The sequence below is a fragment of the Suncus etruscus genome, chromosome 7 (assembly GCF_024139225.1).
Source record: "Suncus etruscus isolate mSunEtr1 chromosome 7, mSunEtr1.pri.cur, whole genome shotgun sequence".
NCBI lineage: Eukaryota > Metazoa > Chordata > Mammalia > Eulipotyphla > Soricidae > Suncus > Suncus etruscus.
Genome location: NC_064854.1, coordinates 56,509,036 through 56,529,372, shown reverse-complemented (window position 1 = coordinate 56,529,372; position 20,337 = coordinate 56,509,036). Strand labels below are relative to the sequence as shown.

General features: G+C 50.4%; 1 protein-coding gene across 1 annotated transcript in view; it reads left to right on the top strand.

Annotated features, from left to right (window-relative positions):
• Positions 1-2,408: 2,408 nt before the first annotated feature.
• The window catches only part of BRINP2 (BMP/retinoic acid inducible neural specific 2), a 57,781-nt gene continuing 39,852 nt past the window's right edge, over positions 2,409-20,337 (top strand). Inside the window, exon 1 of the mRNA XM_049776453.1 lies at positions 2,409-2,620. The gene's annotated coding sequence lies outside the window, so the exon portion shown is untranslated. The remainder of the gene's footprint in view (positions 2,621-20,337) is intronic.

The window sequence follows — 20,337 nt, the reverse complement described above, 5'->3', positions numbered from 1 at the left end:
AGTCAGGAGTAACCCCTGAGCGCTGCTGGGTATGACCCAAAAACCAAACAAACAAACAAACAAACAAACAAACAAAAAACAACTTACGGAAATAGATCTTTTATGATAAAGGTAGAAGGATGTTTATTTGTGGAGGGCCAGGGTTTCTGGGCACTAAAAATAATGTGAATTTGGTACATGGATACTCATAGAGGCAAAACGTTACAATCTATACATTTGTCAATGTGCCTAATACCTTTTACATAGCCTTAGACTCTTTAGAAGAAGATAAACATAATGTTTCTCTAATCAAGTACATTCCTTGCCTCAAACTTCCGCTTAATAATCTTGCAAAATTTAATTTTCCTTCCAGTAAAGTTGAGAGGTATTTAATCAATTCTTACCACTTCTTTTCACTATTTTAATTTGCTTTTTTTGTTGGGGGGGCACACTTTGGCAATGCTCAGGGCTTATTTCTGACTCTGTGTTCAGGGATCACACTTGGCTAATTCCTGCAGTGGTGCTAGAGAGTAAAACTAGGGGTTGGCTACACAATCCTCCTGGATTTGTTTTTTAAACTGTGTTCAAGGATCTCATCACCTTGGTCAAGGTCAGGGGCCTCTGTCTCTTAAAGGCATGGGAATAAATAGCCAGCAATAGTGTTAGGTTGTATATGGCTTTTATTTAGAGAGGGGTCCTTTGCCCATCTAGCCCTGACATGTTTTGTCACTTAGGCAAACAGATCAGGAGTGTTGAGCCCCTGAGATCACAGAGGTGAAAGCAAGGAATCCGAGGGCTAAGTGGTATATAGGCAGAAGAACTTCAAACCACCCACCGCCACTCATTCAGAGCATCTGCTCCCTGCTCCTTTGTGAGGTTAATATCTGTCTGCTACTTCACTTGCCAATTAGTAATGCATATTCTTTTCCCCAATTCTTCCTCTCCTCAAAGAAACTAAATACAAGCACTTATCTCCCCAACTCTGCATTCATCCCCCAATTTTCCCACCAAGTCATTTAGCACGCACACCCAAATTTCTTTACTAGGGCCAACCCCACAGTTCTGCAGAAGTGGGTTTTATTTTCAGCGATGACTCTCCCTTGCTGTGCTCCTGCGTACATTTCAAACTAGATGAGCTATACTTCTGAGTTGCCTCTTCTGGACTTCTTCAATAATTTCACCCTTTCAAAGTTCATTTTTATGAGGGGGGGCGGTACACAGGAGAAAATACCAAAGTCAAGATGCTCACTCCTCTCCTCCAAAGACCCAAATTTCTCCCCTTTGCTTTTATCTGTCTTTTTCAAAGATGACTTGGGGACAAGATGCTTTGGTTGTCAACTGTCCAGAGTCCCTAATGTGTTCTGTCCCCTCCTGCTTGTGTGTGTGTGTGTGTGTGTGTGTGTGTGTGTGTGTGTGTGTTTTGCTCTATCTCTCACTTGGGAGGGGGGATTCTTTTATAAGTAAACAATCCAGGACAAGGAGGCAAAGATGCCCCCAAACCGTCATCATCAAGTAAGACTCCTGCCTCTGGCCCGGCAGTCCCCCCTATCAGGATGCTCTGGTTCTGCTGGCGCAGCACTTGGGCTTGGGTAGCTGATCACTGTCACTCAGGGAAGGGGAGAAGAAAATGCAACCGAGCTGCTTCTCCGGGGCCTCGCCCCTCTCTCACCCGTCAGGTGCCGTTCCAACCAGGCCTCCGAGGCCACTTTCCCAAGTGCCCGCCGCCTTGCGCGCGGACGGGTGGCTCCAGGGTCGCGGCATCGCGGCGGGCACGCTCACCCGCGAAACCTGACGCGCGGGGAGCACTCGGAGCCCGCCCCCTGCCCGGCCTGGCGACCAATGGGCGCCGGCGAGAGGCGGAGCTCCGCACGCCATTGGCCGCCCCGCTCCGTGCCTAGAAAAGACGAGGGCCGAGCAGCATCTTCGCCCCAGACGCGCGCTGGCGCCCGGCGCTGCTGCAGGTGCCCCTGCCCGGAGGTGCCCAGCGGCCGCGGGGACGCGCGGGGCTGCAGCTCCGCCTTCGGGAGCCGCTGCCGCCGGAGGCCCGGCCGCGCCGGCCCAGCTCGGACGCTGTCGCCCGGGGGATGCGCTCGCCCAGCCGGAGCTGCGGGCTGCAGCCGAGCGAGCGGCTGGACCTGCCGGGGGCCGCTCTGGAGCCGCGGGTTCGAGGCTGGAGCGCGGCCGCGTTGGTCACTAAGAGTTGACCATCTCGGCGCCAGCCAGGGCATCGCTCCGCTACCTTGCAAGCATCAAGGGACTCCCCGCGTGCCCAGTGGGGTTTTTTATTTATTTATTTATTTATTTATTTGGCACTTTCCTGGCCCCCGGGACTCCCCCAGGATCGCCGCTGCGGCGAGGAGATTCGGAAAGCGGGGTGCAGGCGAATTTGGACACCCCGGAGACACCCTGCGCCCTCTCTCTCTCTCTCTCTCTCTGACCTGCCTGCCAGGAGGGTGCCAGGGAACCACAGCCTTTGCCCGCACGAGAGAACGTCGGAAGGAGGAATGGAGTAAAAAAAAAAAAACTTTGGGAAGCTGCTGCCCCTGGAAATGCTGCTGCACCCCATCGCTTCCAGGGGCGCCCCCCGCGTCGGCGTCCATTGGGGAAGCAGCTGATAAAGTCTAGAGCGCGAGGACTAGAGGTAAGAGCGCAGATCGGGACGCGGGGAGGGCTGGAGCGTCTCCCGCCCCGTTGCACGGTCTTTTCTTTGTTTTTTGCAAAAGGTGACCCCCCCCCCCTACGAAAGGAGGGCCTCTGTGGCCCCTCTCCCGCCGCCTCGCCCTGGAACCTGGCACGGGTAGACGGGAGGAACCGGTCTGCACGCTTTAGCCGCTGCATGTGGAGCCGGGTGAGCGACGGACTTTGGCGGTTGCTTGGGCTCCCGTAGTTTAGTGCCTCCTTGCGTCCGTTTACAAGCCTGTCACCGGTTCCGGCTCTGCCTGACCCAGATTACTGTCACCTAGGTTAAGTCCTCAAACTTAGTGCAACTCCCATTAGGAGAGCCCAGGGGGGAGAGCCCAGCCAGGCTGCAAAATTGCGGGTGATTGGGCAATGGGGGGGTGGTAGGGGGGGCGGGTGGGACTCTGGGCTGGGTCCTAAGAACCCCTGGGCTGTCCCCCAGGTAGCTGCGGTGTGAGTCAGGATGAAGGATGAAGGTTCCTATTGGTGAGAGTCTTTTGCTCTCTGTGTCTCTCTCTGTCTCTCTCTGTGTCTCTCTCTGTCTCTGTCTCTCTCTGTCTCTGTCTCTGTCTCTCTCTGTCTCTCTGTCTCTGTCTCTGTCTCTGTCTCTCTCTCTCTCTCTCTCTCTCTCTCTCTCTCTCTCTCTCTGCCAATAAAGCAGTAAATGGGAAAAGTGAGTTTGGTTGGTTGCAAATAACCTCCCCAGGAGGCCAGCAGAACCCCTTATTGATTCAGTTCAGCCTGGCAGCTCCCTGGAGACAACTGGGTAGAGCCTGGCTGGGCTGAGTGGATTTCTGTGCTCTGGGCAAACAGTGGAACGCTGGTTGCTGCTGGTATGTGCATGCATGCATGCATGCATATGTGTGTGTGTGAGTGTGTGTGTGAGTGTGTGTGTGTGTGTGCGCGCGCGCTCGCGAGCATTCATGAATAAGCACTGGCTCACAGCTGCAAGCAGGCGGCAGGCTGCCGAGGGAAGAAGCTGGTGGCGTGTGCAACCCTCTGTCCAGGCCCCAGCTGTTCAGAGCCTGCCTGCCTTCCTCTCAAGGACCCTGAACTTGGGCTCTGTCTGCCCTTCCAAACTAGAGTTTTCTCCTTTGCTTGGCACCCAAGGTGCCCAGGGTGGAGAAACCGAAGCTGGACAGTCACTGACCAATGCACGGACAAGCTATAATGGGAATATAGGAAAGCCATGCAATGGTATTGCACTGTGCTGATGGCTGGATAATCTGGACATTCCCAGGCAGGGACAAACATGGTAGTGAGGGCCAATCAGGAGGGGAAAGGGAACCAGGAGGTTCCTTCCCAGGTGTGCTTGTGGCAGGGGGAGCTCCTGGCTCACTCTCCCTCCAGCTCCTCCACTTCCCCATCTCTCTCTCTCTTGCATATCTGGCCAGTCCTTAAAGGAACAGCTCCCAGCAACTGGCAGGCTGCTGACATCCTGTGAGTTCCAGGGGCCTTTTCTCTTGATGTGGCCCCTGGGCTTGGGAGCAGACAGGACCCTCTAGAGAAGGAATTCGCCTTTTCTGTGAGAAGTTGCCTTGCAGTGTGTGTGTGTGTGTGTGTGTGTGTGTGTGTGTGTGTGTGTGTGTGTGTGAGAGAGAGAGAGAGAGAGAGAGAGAGAGAGAGAGTGCATATGTGCGTGCAGGGAGAGGGGGTGACACATGACCAAGCAAAGCTGCCTTGAGGATTCTCAGATCTTCCAAGGTCTCAGCTGGTGCCTGTAACAAGGCAAGATGTAAAGAGGCTTCAGCTCCTCTGAGGAGGGAGAGAATGAGGGCAGGTGCTGAGCTTGAGATTTGGACCTATGGGGGAAAGGAAGGCAAATGCCAGGCCCTGGTGTCTCCTGCAGAGATGGACAGCGGTATAACCCCACCAAAATAAAAATACCCCAGGGCTGCAACCAGCAACCTTCTCCTTCTTTACCAGAACAGGGACTGGCTTTAGCTTTCTAGAATGGGTACTTGTGGACTACCCCAGAAAGGATAACAGGCAGGAGACAGCTTCCAAGAGATGGCATGTCCATCCTTTCTGGGTAGGGGTCCAGCTCTTGGGTCCTAACAGGTTGTTTACTGAGCAGGAGGGCAGGGCACCTCCCTGCGTCATCACCTCCTTCTTCTCCCCTTCCCTCAGGCACTCAGCAGCTCCTGGGAGACCTGGCATAGCCCAGAAAAGCTCAGGAGCTTTGCTCCCCTCTGAGCCTGCACTCCAGGATGCCTCCCAGGCTGGCAAACAAGAGGGAATCGGGGGTTGGAGAGAATCAGAGCCATCTGTGTGGGTGAGAAGCTTCAAGGGAGCTTCCCTGCTTCTCTGCTTTGGATTTTGTGTGTTTTCTCCTTTCTCTCTCACAAAAGGGTATTTTTGGTCATTCAACGCTTTCTCTTAAATCAGGAGACCTTATGTTCTACTTCATGCCCCCCTAGCATCCTTCTCCCTTCCCAAAAGGGCTGGGGCTGCATTTTAGGGAGCGTGTCTAATTAAGCCTCTCTTCACCTGTCTCATTTATCTTTGATCGTTCTGAGAAGTCAAGCTCAAAGGAATTTCTCAGAGTTCTTCTTGGCCAAGGATAGAGGAAAGGCAGATGACTTGGCTTTATGGGAAGGGTCATTGAGCAAGGAAAAGGAAGGATGAAAGATGAAGTTGGGGGTTGTCTCCTCAAACCGACCCCTGATGCCTCCAGGACAAAGTGGTGGCAGAGTTGAGGGACTATGAGGTCACCTGGCTATCCTAGACTCAAGAGCCTGGAAGGGTGGGAAGGGGGATGGAGGCCCTTTCCTTGGTGCAACCATGAACTGGAAAATCCTTCCAGGCCCTCTCTTGTGCATTTGGTTTAGTAAAAAACACAGGCTTAGGGACCCAAAGCGACAGCACAGTGGGGAGGGTGCTTGTCTTGCATGCAGCTAGCTTGAGTTCGATCCCTAGCATCCCATATGGTTACCCGAGTGCTACCAGGAGTGATTTCTGAGTGCAGAGCCAGGAGTAAGCCCTGAACATGGCTGGGTGTGGCGCCAATGCAAAACCAAAGCAATAGAAACACAGGCTTGACCTCCTGAGTGAGTGGGTGGAATAAATGACACTATCAATCCCAAAATGCAGATCAATCCCAGAGGTTCTCAAGGCTGGCCTAATTACTCTCCAATTGATTGGTCCAGAGAATGCCAAGGAGGGAGAACTTTGGTTGTGCCACCATGAGGGAGAAGGAGGAGAAATGGAGCACTGAGGGGCATTCATCTCAACGTATAATGCTGCTGGTAACTGCAGAAGTTTCCAGAAGGCTGGGAAGGTGGGAGGGAGGGTGTGTATGATTGCTGGAGTGTCATTTGGTCCATGCCCCCCACTCCCCAAGGACCCCCAGAACATGCTGCACCTGGCTTGTGCATTGGCTGAACCTACTGCACTTAACTAAGAAAACACCATCTCATGCTCAGACTCTCAGTCTCAAGTCCCCTCCATAAGCCTACAGGGTGGAAATTATGTTCAAGGTCAGGGCTGGCTTATCCACAGTATGCCGAGGCAAGCACTAGGATTTGAGACAGATCAGAGGACTTTTAAGACAGCATGAGGAAAACCTGAATCTGCACTCACAACTCTTGATTTTTCTGTCCTTTCTTATAACCCCCAACCTCAAAATATCTCTTTAGGGTGGGTGGGGTATTTGACCTAGGGTGGACACAACACTGAGGCCCACCAGTATTTAGCTCTGAGCTGGAGTTTTTTCCCATCTTAACATTCTGGAGCATGCACGTGGACATAACCTCTTGTCTCCTCTCCACTGTCCCTTTAAATAAAACATTCTCTATAGCTGTTGCAAAGGAGGGGACCTAAAGAAACAGGAGGTGTGGGGGAGGGCCATGTGCTGACAGTGGGGGCCACAGGGTCTGTGAGGGTTCAGTCAAGCTGTGAGGAGGGGCTGGGAACCTATAGTGTGTCAGTCTGAGAAGTGCCAAGGAAAGGCCCTGGATGTGGACATGGGGAGGGTGTACCTGGTGGCCACACCCGCTGATATCCCATGCCCATCACAAACCATACCCACAGATATTACACCAACATCCAAACCACACCCACCAAGTACCATGTCCATTGGCATGTCACACCCACACACTACTCCCATTTATATCCTTGGTCACTATAGTGTAAATGGAGAGTTCTCAGATACCTCCTGGGGTGAGGTTGGGGGTGGTGAGAACAGAGATGGGGGGATAGCTCAAGGGCCCCCCATGACATGACACTGGTGTGTGGTGTGCTGGGACCCCTTAGGATGCAGCCTAATGTTTTAGAAATGTCACCCATCTGTAAATTTTCTTCTTGAGAAACACCCAGCAGTGCTCAGGGCTCACTCCTGGCTCTATGCTTAGGGACCATTCCTGGTGGGGCTCAGGGGGCCATATGAGAGAGCAACTGGAGATCAGACCCTGGTTGGCTTCGTGCAAGCCAAGCCCCCATCACCTCAGCCTCATCCTTAAATTTTGTCTTAGTTGCATGTTGAAATGATCAGAGCCTAGATTTATTGGGTTAAGTGTAATCCGTTAAAATGGGCACACCCATTTCTTTGCTGCAGTCCTTGAGAAGTTTAACAAAGGTGCATCTTTATCTTTCTAGGCGGTTTTTTGTGAGGGTGCTTAGAGACCATGTGGTACCAGGGATTGAATCTGAGTTATCTCTTTGCAAGGCAAGTGCCTTAACCCCTGGACTTTGGGCCTGGGTCTTGACTATTTCTGGCTGCTTCTGAGTGCCCAAACACAGGCCTAATGGAGAAACAGCAGAGGTGAGACAGGGGAGCTAGAGATAGAGAAAAGAAGAAGAAAGATACAGCAGCCCAGAGCTTCTGGGCAGGAAATTCTGATGTCTAATGTCAGTGGGACAGGCTGAAGCTATATATACAGTGATCAGGGATCTTGCCTTGCATGTGGCTGGATATGGGTTTGATTCTCCAAGCATCTCCAGGAGGGCCACCTGAACACAGTTTAACTGGTATTGGTGGGGAGGGTTCTAACAGTCATGCCACCCATAAAAGATACTTACTGGGCTCCTGATCTCAAGCCCCCACTTAGCAGGAGGGAGACATAATCTGAGTGCTCTAAGCTTCTTTCTGACAGCAGGAAGAACCAGGAAGTGATCTGTAGGGGCTGAACACTGGAGCAAAAACATCAAGCATATAGTGATAGAGGAAATGTGAGACCCCACCTCAACCAGGAACTGAGTTTTGCAAATCTCCTCTTCCTTCCTTTTCATCCCACACTCTCCTCTTTTCTCACCTGAGTGTCCCTCGAAACCAAACCTGAGGATGGGGTGATGGAGAAGAGATAAGATACTGCTGGATCCATCCTCAGGGGTCTCTGCCACCCCCCCCCACTGCCCTATACACACACACACACACACACACACACACACACACACACACACACACACACACACACACATAGCCAGTGTGCAAACTGAAGAGACATAAGGACTGAATAGTATAGAATAATTGTATTTTATTTTTCTATATCACCATACATGATGGTGATCAGGGCATATTCCTAGCTCTGTGCTCAGGGATCACTCCTGAAGGGCTCCAGGAACCCTCTGGGCTGCCAGGGATAGAACCTGGGTCAAATGTGTACAAGGTGAACTCCTTGCTGCACTATCACTTCAGCCTCTTAAGAATCAGATTTGACCATTATTGTTCCACCAACCAATGAGAGTTGGCCCCTAAGCCTTCTTCATTCCTCTTTACAAAGGGCTGGTAAATGCTCTTGATATCTTCTTTTCACACCTCTATCAGGTGGGGTGGCTCTGTTCCAGGGACTATTTCATGATCAGCCCACCAGTGACCTGATTTTCCTGTCTTTTCTAGTTTCCCTTAATCAAACTGACTCATGGTTCTTCCTTATTAACTCTGGATGCTGTAGAACTTTCTTCTCTGAATCTCTTGGCTTTATCATTGATGAAATTGGTGACTGGGGAGAGAGCACAAAGGGTTGGGACATGCCTGGCATGCCTGGTACCCCAGTTTGATCTCTGGCACTGCCTGTTCACCCTTCACCAAGTACCCTCCTGCATAACCCGGTGATCTCCCATAGTGAGGGATCTGAGCATTGAATCATATAGGGAGTGACCAGGGATCACCCTTGGCAGGATTCAGGGGACCTTACGGGGTATTGGGGATTGAAGTCAGGTCAGAAGAGTGCAAGGTAGTGGCGTTGGTGGTGAGTATAGCTGCCTTCCAAGCAGTTGACCTGAGTTTGATTCCCAGACAACGAAGTACCTAAGTATTTGGGGCTGGAGCAGTGGCATAAGTGGTAGGGCGTTTGCCTTGCATGCGACTAACCTAGGATGGACCACTGTTTGATCCCCCCATGTCCCGTATGGTCCCCCAAGCCAGGAGCAATTTCTTTTTTTTTTTTTTTTTGTTTTGTTTTGTTTTGTTTTGTTTTTTGCCAGGAGCAATTTCTGAGTGCATAGCCAGGAGTAACCCCTGAGCATCACTGGGTGTGGCCCAAAAAAGCAAAAAACAGAAAACAAACAAACAAAAATAACAAAAAAAAGGAAGTGTGCAAAGCCAGGGTTTTACTTGCTATTCTGTCTCTCTGGCCCTGACAGCTGCAGTTAGAAGGGAGGAGGTGAGGGGGATGGGGGATGTGCTGAAATAATTCATGGGCAGGAATCCAAAGCTGTTGATTCCAACCCTTGAAAGTGGCTGAGCTGGGCTGGTAGCCCAGTGGTGTCAGAGGCCAGCCAAACCCTTCCTTTGACCTTGAATATGACCAAGTGATCACCATATAAGGTCTGCATGACCTTATAGGCAGGCTTTACCTGGTCCTAAAACTAAGGGACTTCTGGGATGGCCAAGAGTGTGATGGGGTAGTGTGAACCAGGCCCTTGTTAAAATGAGCCCAGTGGCCTTTCTAGCACAAAGCCCCGCCTTGGTTATGTATTTCAAGTGCCTGTTTGAGGATACAGGTGTGCTCTAGTTTCCAAAAGCAGGTTTTCAAGCAAACAAACAAAAATAACAAACAAAAGAGTGGTGAGTCTTCAGCTAGGAAAGAAAAGGTTTCCATGACGGACTCAAAGCCATATGCAGAGGGGGAAGGGCAGTAACCTTTTTAAAAAAAACCAGCAGTTGATTCTCAGCATAAAACCCCACAGCACCGACTCTAGTATTCATGCAGATGAAAGCACACCTCCCATCTGGGGGTGCCCAGAGCTGTGGCTCTCTTGCTTCTCTAGTCATATCTCATCCTCTGTAAAGTCACCCCTTACTTTGGAACCTGAGGCCTAATTTCCACAATCCTACCCACGAAATTGTCCGCCTTGGTCTCTCCTTCGAATGTACAGACTTGAAAAAAATCACTGCACTAGCAAACTTCTTTAGAAGGAAAAGGAAGATGTGTAAATAATGGTAACCGCCAGGGATGTGCTAAGAGCAAAATTTCAACCCAGGACTTGCCCTCACCTACCCTGACACTCCAGCCTTGCTTGGTCTCTGTGATCCAAGACGCAAAGGACTAGTTGCCCACAAAGAGGTGTCTCCCATGTACCAGCTCCTTATGCCCTAGAGGTCAGGGCCACTCAATTCTCAGCCCTCCTGGTGGGGGGGTGAATGTGGGGATGTGTGAGTATTGATCCCCTTTGGACATGATTCCAAGTCTGTCTGGAGAATCACAGCTAATAGAGAAGTGGGGTTGGAGCCCCACCAATTTCCAGAGTGCATTTTGATCTCTCCTTCCAACCCCTGCAGCTGTGGAGGGCTGAGACCTTGCATGAACTTTTTTTGGGAGGTCACACCAGTAATATACATGGATTATTCCTGGTGGTGCTCAAGGGACCCTATCAGATGCCAGGAATCAAACCTGCATCTGCTGTGTGCAAGGCAAATGTCCTCCCCACTGTGCTATCCCTCCAGCCAATTTGTTGTTGTTGTTGTTTGGGGGGGGGTGTCACACCCAGCAGTATTCAGGGTTTATTCCTGGCTCTGCACTTAGGGGTCATTCCTGATGGTATTCAAGGGATATGTGGGATGCCTAGGATTGAACCCACTTCTCCTGTATGTATGCAAGGCAAACGCCCTCTCTACTGTTCTATTTCTCTAGCCCTCATAATTGGGGGAGGGGGACTCGAGCCACACTTGCAATGCTCAGGAACCATCCATCATTCCTTGCATTGCTCCAGAAATCTTGTGTGGTGTTAGAGATGGAGCAGGATTAGCTACATGCAAGGCCATCACCCCTGCACTCTCTGGAGTCTATCTCTGTTCCCCCTTCCCTACTGCATCATTCCTCAGCTGTGACACTTGTCAGCAAAGTCCCCCCCCCCCTTTCTTTAGTATCTCTGCTGTCATGAGGTTTTCAGGATCTGGGTCCTTCCCCACTTTTGGAGAGGTCTGACCATCAGGGGAAACCCTATGATTTGGGGGGACACCATTATATCCCTAAGCCTCTGTATAGGAGCTCTCTGGAAGAGGGGTAGGGTCCCCAGAAACCCTTGGGACAGGCATGTGAGTATGGATAGCGGAGTCAGGCCATTTCTGCCTCCCCTGCATTCACTGGGGGTTTAGCCATTTAATTCTTCCCCAATTGCCATCAAGAAGGGGCAGGGGAGATGTTCTAGGGTTTGGGTGTCCTGGAGGGCCCTGCAAATTTCTCTACCCCTTTGGGCCAGCTGTATTCTGGTGGGGGGGCGCCGCTGGTGATCTGGGGTAGGGTGGGGTCTTGGCAACTCTTGACAAAGCCTTGAGGTATTGACGACCCCTAGAGGACAAAAGCTACATTTTAAGTCCCCAGTCCCGGAGACACAGCATTTTGCTCCCTGCGTGGAGCTGTGGGGAGAGTCTGGGAGCTTTTGGAAAACCCTGGCCTTGTACTCAGTCCCAGGAGTACCAAGGGAAAGGCGAGGAGAGACACAGCTGATGCGTATGTGTGTGCGCGCGCGCGTGTGCTTGTACTTGTGAAGGAAGTGGGATAAGGAAGGCATCAGCCTCCCTCCTCCCTGCGCCCCCTTGCACCCTATGAAAGAAGCACCCCCAAAGCCAATGCTCTCTGCCAACTCCCACCTCCGCTATCCACCTGCTCTCCTCCCCACGGGCCTTCCACATCGCTTGGTCCCCCAATCGGCTAATCTGTGCTGCAGTATTAATGACTAATAATGATTTAATGGGCTGCCCTCCCAATTAACATGAGAGCATTTTTTGCAAGAGAAAATCCCTGGATTTCAACCCAAGTAGGAGGTGAGAGAGAAATGGGGCTGGGTAGGAACCAGCAGTTTGGATTCCACCACGCTCTTCCTGGTCTTGGCAGTGGGGTTGGGCGAGCACTGTGCAGGGGTACCCCAGAACTATTTTCTCTTCCTCCTCCTCTTAGGCCACATCTGCCACTGTTCAGGGCAGTGGTTCTCAAGGATCACTCCTGGTGAGGCTTGGGGGATTGAACTGAGCCAGGCTATGTGCAAAGCAAGAATGCAAGTGCCCTCCCTGCTGCATGCTTTTCTTCCTCCCTCCCCCTCCCATTTCTTCCCTCCCTTTCGTCTCTCCCTAAGTCTCCTCTTTCTTCTCTCCTCTCTTCCTCTTTCCTCTCTCTCTCCCACCCTCCCTCCCTCCTCAATCCACAGGCCTCACAGGAGAATGTGGGAGAGACCCCCCTTCCTCTCATTTGCACATCCAATGCTAAATGGTTTTTGTTTTTGTTTTGTTTTGTTTGCCAGGAGCCCAAATCAATCCAGGACACAGTAATACCCAGAGAAGTTATTTTCACTTGGGGCACGGGGAAGGGGTTGTCTCCCAAGTATCACTCAGGGGTCTTGGGGGACTAACTCCTATATTCCCAGGACAACTAGGTTAGATGGTTCCGTGTGGGCTCAGCGGTGCTGAGGTCTGTGCTGGGCCACATCTAGAGGTGCTCAGCTGGTCATGCAGTGCTAGGGATCAAACTCAGGTCCTTGCCTAGACTGTGCATCCTCCAGCCCCCCACCAATATCGCTTTAGGAGATGTGTCCTACAGTGCAGAAATGGGTGAGGACTTTCACCCATATGTCCAGCTGTTCTGAAGTGACTGTCTCGGCCTTTTTCTAAGCTCAGCCCTCTTCCCATCTGGTGTCCTTCTAGTCCCCCCCATCCTACCAGTGGCCCCCAGGTTTCATATTGTGCTCCCCACACATGCAAATATTACCTATGGTCCTCTTGGATTATCCTGGGGACCCCAGATGGGGGGTTATAGTCTCCCCTTATGGAATGTGTCTTTGAGGCCAGAGCAATAGCACAGTGGGTAGGGTGTTTGCCTTGCATGTGGCCGTCCCTTATGGTTCCCTGAGACTGCCATGTGTGATTTCTGAGTATGGAGCCAGTAGTAACCCCTAAGTGCCACCAGATAGGAAGGAAGGAAGGAAGGAAGGAAGGAAGGAAGGAAGGAAGGAAGGAAGGAAGGAAGGAAGGAAGGAGGGAGGGAAGGAGGGAGGAAGGAAGGTGTCTATATGATAGCACAGTGAGAAGGATGTTTGCTTTGAATATGGCCAATCTGGGTTTGATCATGGCACAGAATGTAGTCCCCTGAGCCTGCCAGGAGTGATTCCAGGGCACAAAGTTAGAAGTCAGTCCTGAGCACTGCTGGATGTGCTCTACCCTCAAGACAACAACCAAACAAATTCTGCTCTAAAGGGCTTTAGTTACCTCTGAGCTGAGTAAGTCTAATAGGAGAGACTCAGGAATGCTGATTCTTGTCTTTGGCAGTTCTGCTTGGTGCTTCCTTGCTTAACTAGGAAGGTCTCAAGCTTCACATCTGTAAAATGGACATACGGGGGAGAAAAAAAAAACAAAATTCAAAGCCATTCACTAGATGGGGAGATTTTGAATGTCATGAAATGATGCAGAATAGCCCTACTTGCTTCCAAGACATGGACTAGCCAATTCCTTTCCTTCCTCAGCTTTGTTCTTGCGTTTTGTTGTTGTTGTTGTTGTTGTTTTTCTTTTTTTTTTTTTTTTAACCTGTCCAAGACTAGATAGCTGGGCAGAAACCAGAGACTGCATTTCTGATTTGGAAGCAACCCGAGACCACTGGCCTCCACAACTTCCCTAGTTGGAGAGCGAACTACATTCTTTTCCAGGTGTCCACGTGGTGCTAAACCGCCCCCTGCCTAGTTCCTTTAAATGTATCTCACAAATGCAGTGAGCAAAATGGACTTGGCAGTGACTTAAAAAGACTTAATGCAGTTTGGGAAAAGGGGGAGGAGGAGAAAGGGAAAAAAGGCACCAAAACAAAAACCAGTTTGTCTCTGTGCTATAAGTTCTGGAATCTGTGACTTCTCCATTTGTAGGCGTAGGGCAAGTTCGCTAAGTAGGGAAGGTTTGACACATGCCATATGCAGAGAGAGGGAGTCGGGATTGAATTTTCCTCGGGCAAACAACAAAGGGGCACAGGGCCAGTGAGACCTCTGGAGGGATCCGTGTTGGCTTGTGGCAGGGCTCAGCCTTGTCACAGAGGAACAGGGAGGGTCCCCTATGGTCAAATCATGGTCACTATATTTGATCCTGCAATAGCAACTTCTACCCCTGGGACCTAGACTTCGGTTTCCGTGAAAAGAGCGAGAAGACACTTAGGAAGCTACTGACATTTGCAGCTTCATGTGCAGGAAAATAAACCCAGAAAGATGTAACTTGGATCCCACATGCGCTATACTGAGAGGGTGCCACATGGTGGAGCCAGCTGGAGTGGGGCCCGACTCCTGAGCTTCTTCTCCCCTGGGTGGAAAAAGAAAAGGGGGTCCTTTGCAGTTCTTGAGTCCTACTGAGGGCTAGGCTGGGGGGCCTCTGTTTTAGAACTTGTCATGAATCATCCAGAGGGGGAAGGAAAGGTTCTTGTCTGTAGCTTCTCTGCTCATTAGAGGAGGGAGATATGAGGAAGGATGCAGCTGCAAAGGTTGCCCAGCAAAGGAGAGATAATGAGGAAGAAGTCGAAGACAGAGATGCGTTTTCTTCCAACTCACGGTGCCTCCCACAAATTTCTTCAACTGGGAGTGCCCAGTAGAGGTAGACCAGATGGCTGGTCTTGAAACAGGCTAGTGAGAAATTCTACTTAAACCCCTTACTCCCCCAAAGCCTATGCATTTTATGTGACTTTATTTGGAAGCAATATCTCATGAATGTCTGCAGAGGGTGGTGGGAGGGGAGGGGGAACACCCAAAAAACAACCGAAGCTCAGTAGCTTAAAGAAGGTTATGATTTGGATCTGTAGGGCTCAGCCATCTGACGTTCTAATCCTGTCCTTTCTCAACGGAAGCCCCAGAGAGTTGCTTAGAGAAGAGAGTCTGTCAGGGTTGGGTTTCTGTTTTCATCCCAGACTTGCTCGTGCTGTGCTGGTTCCCTGGCCCCCCTCTGGCCACCGTTCAACCTTGTGGGGGTCATGCATGCCTGGGCCAGCTAGCAGGGAATCAATTCTTGCTTGCCCTGTGTGGATTCCCAGAAGGAGCCTAGATCTGCTGCTGAGTGACAGCACTCAGCACGTTCAGCCCTGCGGGAGGGGAAGCAATAATGTCCCCCAAATCCCTTCCCAGTGACAACGTTAATAACACCTCGACAGTGGGTGGGAGTCCGTCCGGCTCTTGGATGCATACCATCCACCTCCAGCTCTGTGGCACAATGGAACAATGGCTTCTGCTCGGTGCAGAGAAGAGAACCAGCATCCCTGTCTAGACCTGACTTTACCTCCACACAGGATTTTCCTGAGACTCTAACCTGCTTCCTTCTCAGGAAGGAGCTTTGGGAATGCTCAGGATTTCACATGGGAGAGAATTCCAGAAATTAGGGAGGTTTTTTTTTTATTCTGGAAGGCAGTGGTTTTCAAAATTTAATGTGCACCTAGGGAGCTCGTTAAAATGCTCTCCAGGCCCTGCCTTCAGAGAGCTGGATTCAGTGGAGCTGGTGTGAAATTCCAAGAAATGTCTTTTAAGGAGCTAGCCATGGAGGAGGGGAAGAAATGGAGTGTGTGTGTTGGGGGGAGGGTGCAATTATGGGGTTCTGAATACAAAGGGGTGCAAACTCAGTTAGGGGTCAAGTTAGCATTTCTTAAAGTAGTTTATGAGTGTGGGGGAAATGTTTTAAAAAGAGTTTCTGGGGGCCGGAGCTGTGGCACAGAGCGGTAAGGCATCTGCTTGCTGGTACTAGCCTAGGATGGACTTTCGGTTCAATACCCCAGTGTCCCCCAAGCCAGGAGCGATTTCTGAATGCATAGCCAGGAGTAACCCCTGAGGATCACCAGGTGTGACCCAAATCAAAACAAAATAAAACAACAACAACAACAAAAAGAGTTTCTGTGCTTGGAAAAACAGGGTGGGGAGGATCTTAGCTGGAATTCTCCTTTCCATACATCTCACAAACAGGTTTGGAGTGCTGGAAATGAATGAGGGCATCAGGGACTCAAGGAGCCAGGCTCATGCTCTAGTGCTTGTGATTCTCCCATGTGTATTTTTATTTTATGGGGGCACAGGAATTGGGATCAGACCCCAGGTGCTCAGGAATGATCCCCTGGTGGTTCTCAGGGGCCATAACTAATGCCAGACTCAAACCTGAGTTTGTAGAAAGCAAAGGAAGTGCCTTACCCTCTGCTACCATCTCTCTGGCTCAGCCCTATACTTCTGTTCACTTTTTCATTTTTGAAAATTTTGGGGCCACACTCAGTGTTGCTCAGGGCTTATTCCTGGTTCTGCACTCAGGTATTATACTTGGTGGTGTTCATGGGATCATATAGGGTGTCGGATTGAACCTGGGTTGGCAGTGTGAAAGCAAACACTGCTCCTGCTGAGCTATTGCTCTGGTCCTAGCCCTAGTCTTTTTAATATACATATTAGCTCATTGAATTCCCAGAATGACCTGGAGTCTGACACTTTCATTTGCCTTCCTTCCCCTGAGGACAAGGAGCAGGGAAGCTGACTATGAGCTTGAGTTCAAAGTTTGGAAAGAGTAGATGATCTCATAGCGTCGCTCCATTGGGCAGAGAAGGAAAGTTCTAGAAAGTTCTGGAAAATGACAGCCAGGTGTCTCTGAGGACTCGCTCTTGCATCTGTGATCACGGTGCCTCCTTCAGCAGAGTATCTATTTATTCTAGGGCCCGCCTGAACCTCTGGCAGACTTGCTATACTTAAACACAAAATGTGCTTAGCCAAACAGCCTGGCATGGATGATTCACGGGGAGCAATTAGGTACAGAGTCTTGAGCCCATGAAATCCCAAATAGGGTTGAGTCGTGGCCATCTCCTCCCCACCGACATGATGATGGGGAGGTAGCTCAGTCTGCATTGTCCCGCCCAGTCCCTCTTTATTTCTGAGCATGGAAGATAACACTTTCTGTTTGTGGCATTCTAGCAAGTTCTACTCCAAGGCCCCAGAGTTTCCCAATCTCTTTTGTCGTGGGACAGTGTGTGTGGGGGTGTGTGTGCATGGCACATTAATGATGCTCAGGGGCTACTCCAAGAGATTTTTGGGAGAGACCATATATATCCTAGAGATGGTCACATGGAAGATAATATTCCCCGCATTCTACCACTGTAAAAGGAGGTTCTCAAAGAAAAAAACAATTGTGTTTCCTCTAGTACATCCTCTCTGAACTGGATGCATGTAGTTTGGAAAATGGCTAAGAATGAGATTTTTAAAATCTTTTCCAACTCAATACCCTTTCCTAGAAATAATTAGAAAGTGCTGTGAAAAGTGACAAGCATAGCCAATTATTGATTGTGGGATCTTGGAGGGATGACTTTTTTTGGGGGGAGGGGGAGGTTGGGGGTTGGAGGTTGGGCCATAGAAGGAAGTGCTGAGAGGCTACTCCTGTCCCTGTTCTGAGGAAAGCTCCCTGACAGTGTTCAGGGGACCTTCTGTGGTGCTGAGGGATTCGAACTGGGGTCAGCTGCATGCAAAGCAAGTGCTGTGTTCTTTGTATTTTCTCTCTGACCCCTGTTTCTTATATTTTCATTTTGGGGCCACACCCAGTGGCACTCAGAGCTTTGTGTTTAGGACTCACTCCTGACAGTGCTCAGTGCTTACTCTGGCTCTGCACTCAGGGATCACCCTTGTAGTGCTCAGGGCTTCTGACTCTGTTCAGGTATCACTCCTTGTAGTGTTCAGGGATTTCTCCTGGCAGTGCTCAAGGGACCACATGCAATGTCAGAGATCAAACTGTGGTTGACGGCGTGCAAGGCAAGCTCCTTAACCCTTGTACTCTCTCTTCAGCTCCATTCACCTGAAGAGAGAGTATTGATTTCTAGTCTGTTCTAAGGAACAGATGAATTGTGCGTTTATGTATTTCTAGTATGCTCTAGGATACTAATAATATTAATGCATAGACAGTATACTGGTAGTAAGTCACTGTATATTCCAGGGCTTTTCATATGGGGGAGTTGTCTCTCTGTCTAACCCCTGGAACCTTAAGAACTTGTAGGTAACATAGTGGCAGAAGGTGACATTTCCTGGCTTATGCCTTCTTTTTGTTTTGTTTTGTTTTGTTTTGTTTTGGGGTCATGCCCAGCAGCATTCAGGGGTTACTCCTGGCTCTACGCTCAGGCTGGCACAGGAGATACCAGAATTTGAACCACTGTCCATCCTGAATCAGCTGTGTGCAAGACAAATGTCCTACTGCTGTGCTATCTCTCTGGCCCCCTGGCTTGTGCCTTCAATGTTCATCTTATCAAGATCACTCATGGACGTTGTGAGTCAGGAATGGCAGGAAGGTGAAAAGACATTTGGATTCCAGGTCTAGAAATACATGTTTAGGGGCTAAAGTATACAGTATGGAGGGTGCTTGCCTTGCAAGCAGCTAACCTGGGTTTGATTCTCAGCATCCCATAGTGTCCCCTGAGCACTGCCAGGACTGATCTTTGAGTGCAGAGCCAGGAGTAAACCCTGGACACTGATGGGCATAGCCCCTAGACAAAATAAAAACAAAAAAAAAATTAAAGTGATCATTGGAAGTAGATTTAATTCCCCAAACTCCCAAGGTCAGACCCAAGATTATAGTTTCTGCTGGAGAGAAGTTCATCAGTTAGCAAAAGGATTGGTACCTGAGCTAGCTGGTGTGTCACTGGGTACCAACATGGTTCGTTGGTCCTTGCCAAGTGCCATATACCAGAGAAGTGGTTCATTTTGTGGCCCATGATCTCTCCCAGTGGAGAACCCCAGCTCTGGGTTGGTAAATGAACTTCAGGCTGGTGAATACAGCCTGGGTGTTGGAGCACTGCTGAGGTTGAATTGTCCTTCTTCAAATATTGGCATTGCAAGCAAGGATCACTGCTTCCACAGGTTTCTCCATGATGGAATTGGAATAACAGGGGGTATGGCTACCACTTCCCAAAAAACACCCCATGAAGGTAGGGTGTTTTTTTAATCTCCCATCTCTCGGGAAATAGTGTCTTTAGTCAAGTCTGGGCTTCTTTGATTCCCACTGGGGTGTAGGAAAGGGAGAGAGTTAAGACCCCCTCCATCAAACCAGCCAGGACTGTGGGGCTCATTGGAGCTGGGTGCCAGGTACTTGTGTGAGCTGCAGCCAAACCTAATTTTGACACCGCAGTTTAACTGGCCACATGGGCAACTGGTCAGTCCCAAATTTCTTTAAAAGGTTACGCTTATTTATTTATTTATTTATTTATTTATTTATTTATTTATTGCCACACCTGGTGGCACTCATGGGTTTCTGCAGACTTTGTGCTCAGAAATTACTCCTGGCAGGCTTGAGGAACCATATGGGATGCCGGGGATTGAATCTAGGTTGGCTGTGTGCAAGGCAAATGCCCTACCCACTGTGCTATCACTCCAGCCCCTGGAAGGTTTTACATTTGCTGACTCCAGGGAGGGCAATCCAAGTGGTTTCCTTTGGACATGAAGATGAACCGTTTGGGGTAGGAGAGGGAGGATTGGGGGCCACCTCCATGGTGCTCAGGAGTCACTCCTGGCGGGGTTCAGAAGTGGTGCGGGGGAGGACTGAACCTGGATCTGCCATATGCAAGACAAACACCTTCCCCGCTGCACTATCTCCCTACCTCTCCACATGGGGACTGAGTGGACTCAGCTTTTCCCTTTGTGAGGAGGGGATGTGGTTTGAAATCCCCCCTCAGAAAAGAGCTATCTTCTTGCCTGCTCGCTCCACTGTCCTCCATGGCATTTTAAAACTGTCCTTTCAACTCTGTTCCCATCTGCCCTGAACGTTCAGCCCAATCCCTCCACTGTCCCCTCTCCCACCCCTTGGATTGCAAGTTTAGCTCTGGCTGCTTCTCTCGCCCTCCCTTGTTCTTTGTCAGCCAGCAGCAAAGATCTCCCTCTCTCTCTTTCTCTCCCCTCCCCTCCCTAACTCCCAAGCAGCCCCCACGCCATCTGCCAGGGCTGGCAGCCTTCTCTGCTCTCTCCTTTCTCCTCCCCTGGTGGGCGACAACAGTTAAGAAAAAAAGCATGTGGGTCCCCCTTGGCAGTGGCGTGTGGCAAACTGGCCCTATCTTTGCTTGCCAACTGCTGGGTTTGGGGAGAGGCTGGGCATGAGTCTGGGCATGCCACGGGCTCCCCCAAGAGCTGACTCGGGCCCTCAGGGCTTCGCCTCAAGTCCCACTTGGCTCTGATGCCTCTCTGGGCTCCTGCAGATGTGTGACCCCAGACCAGCCTCCCTGGTTTGACACCAGCCCCCCATGTGTGAATACAGGGGACTTCTGATGGACGAGGAGGATGGGTCCACAGGCCTCG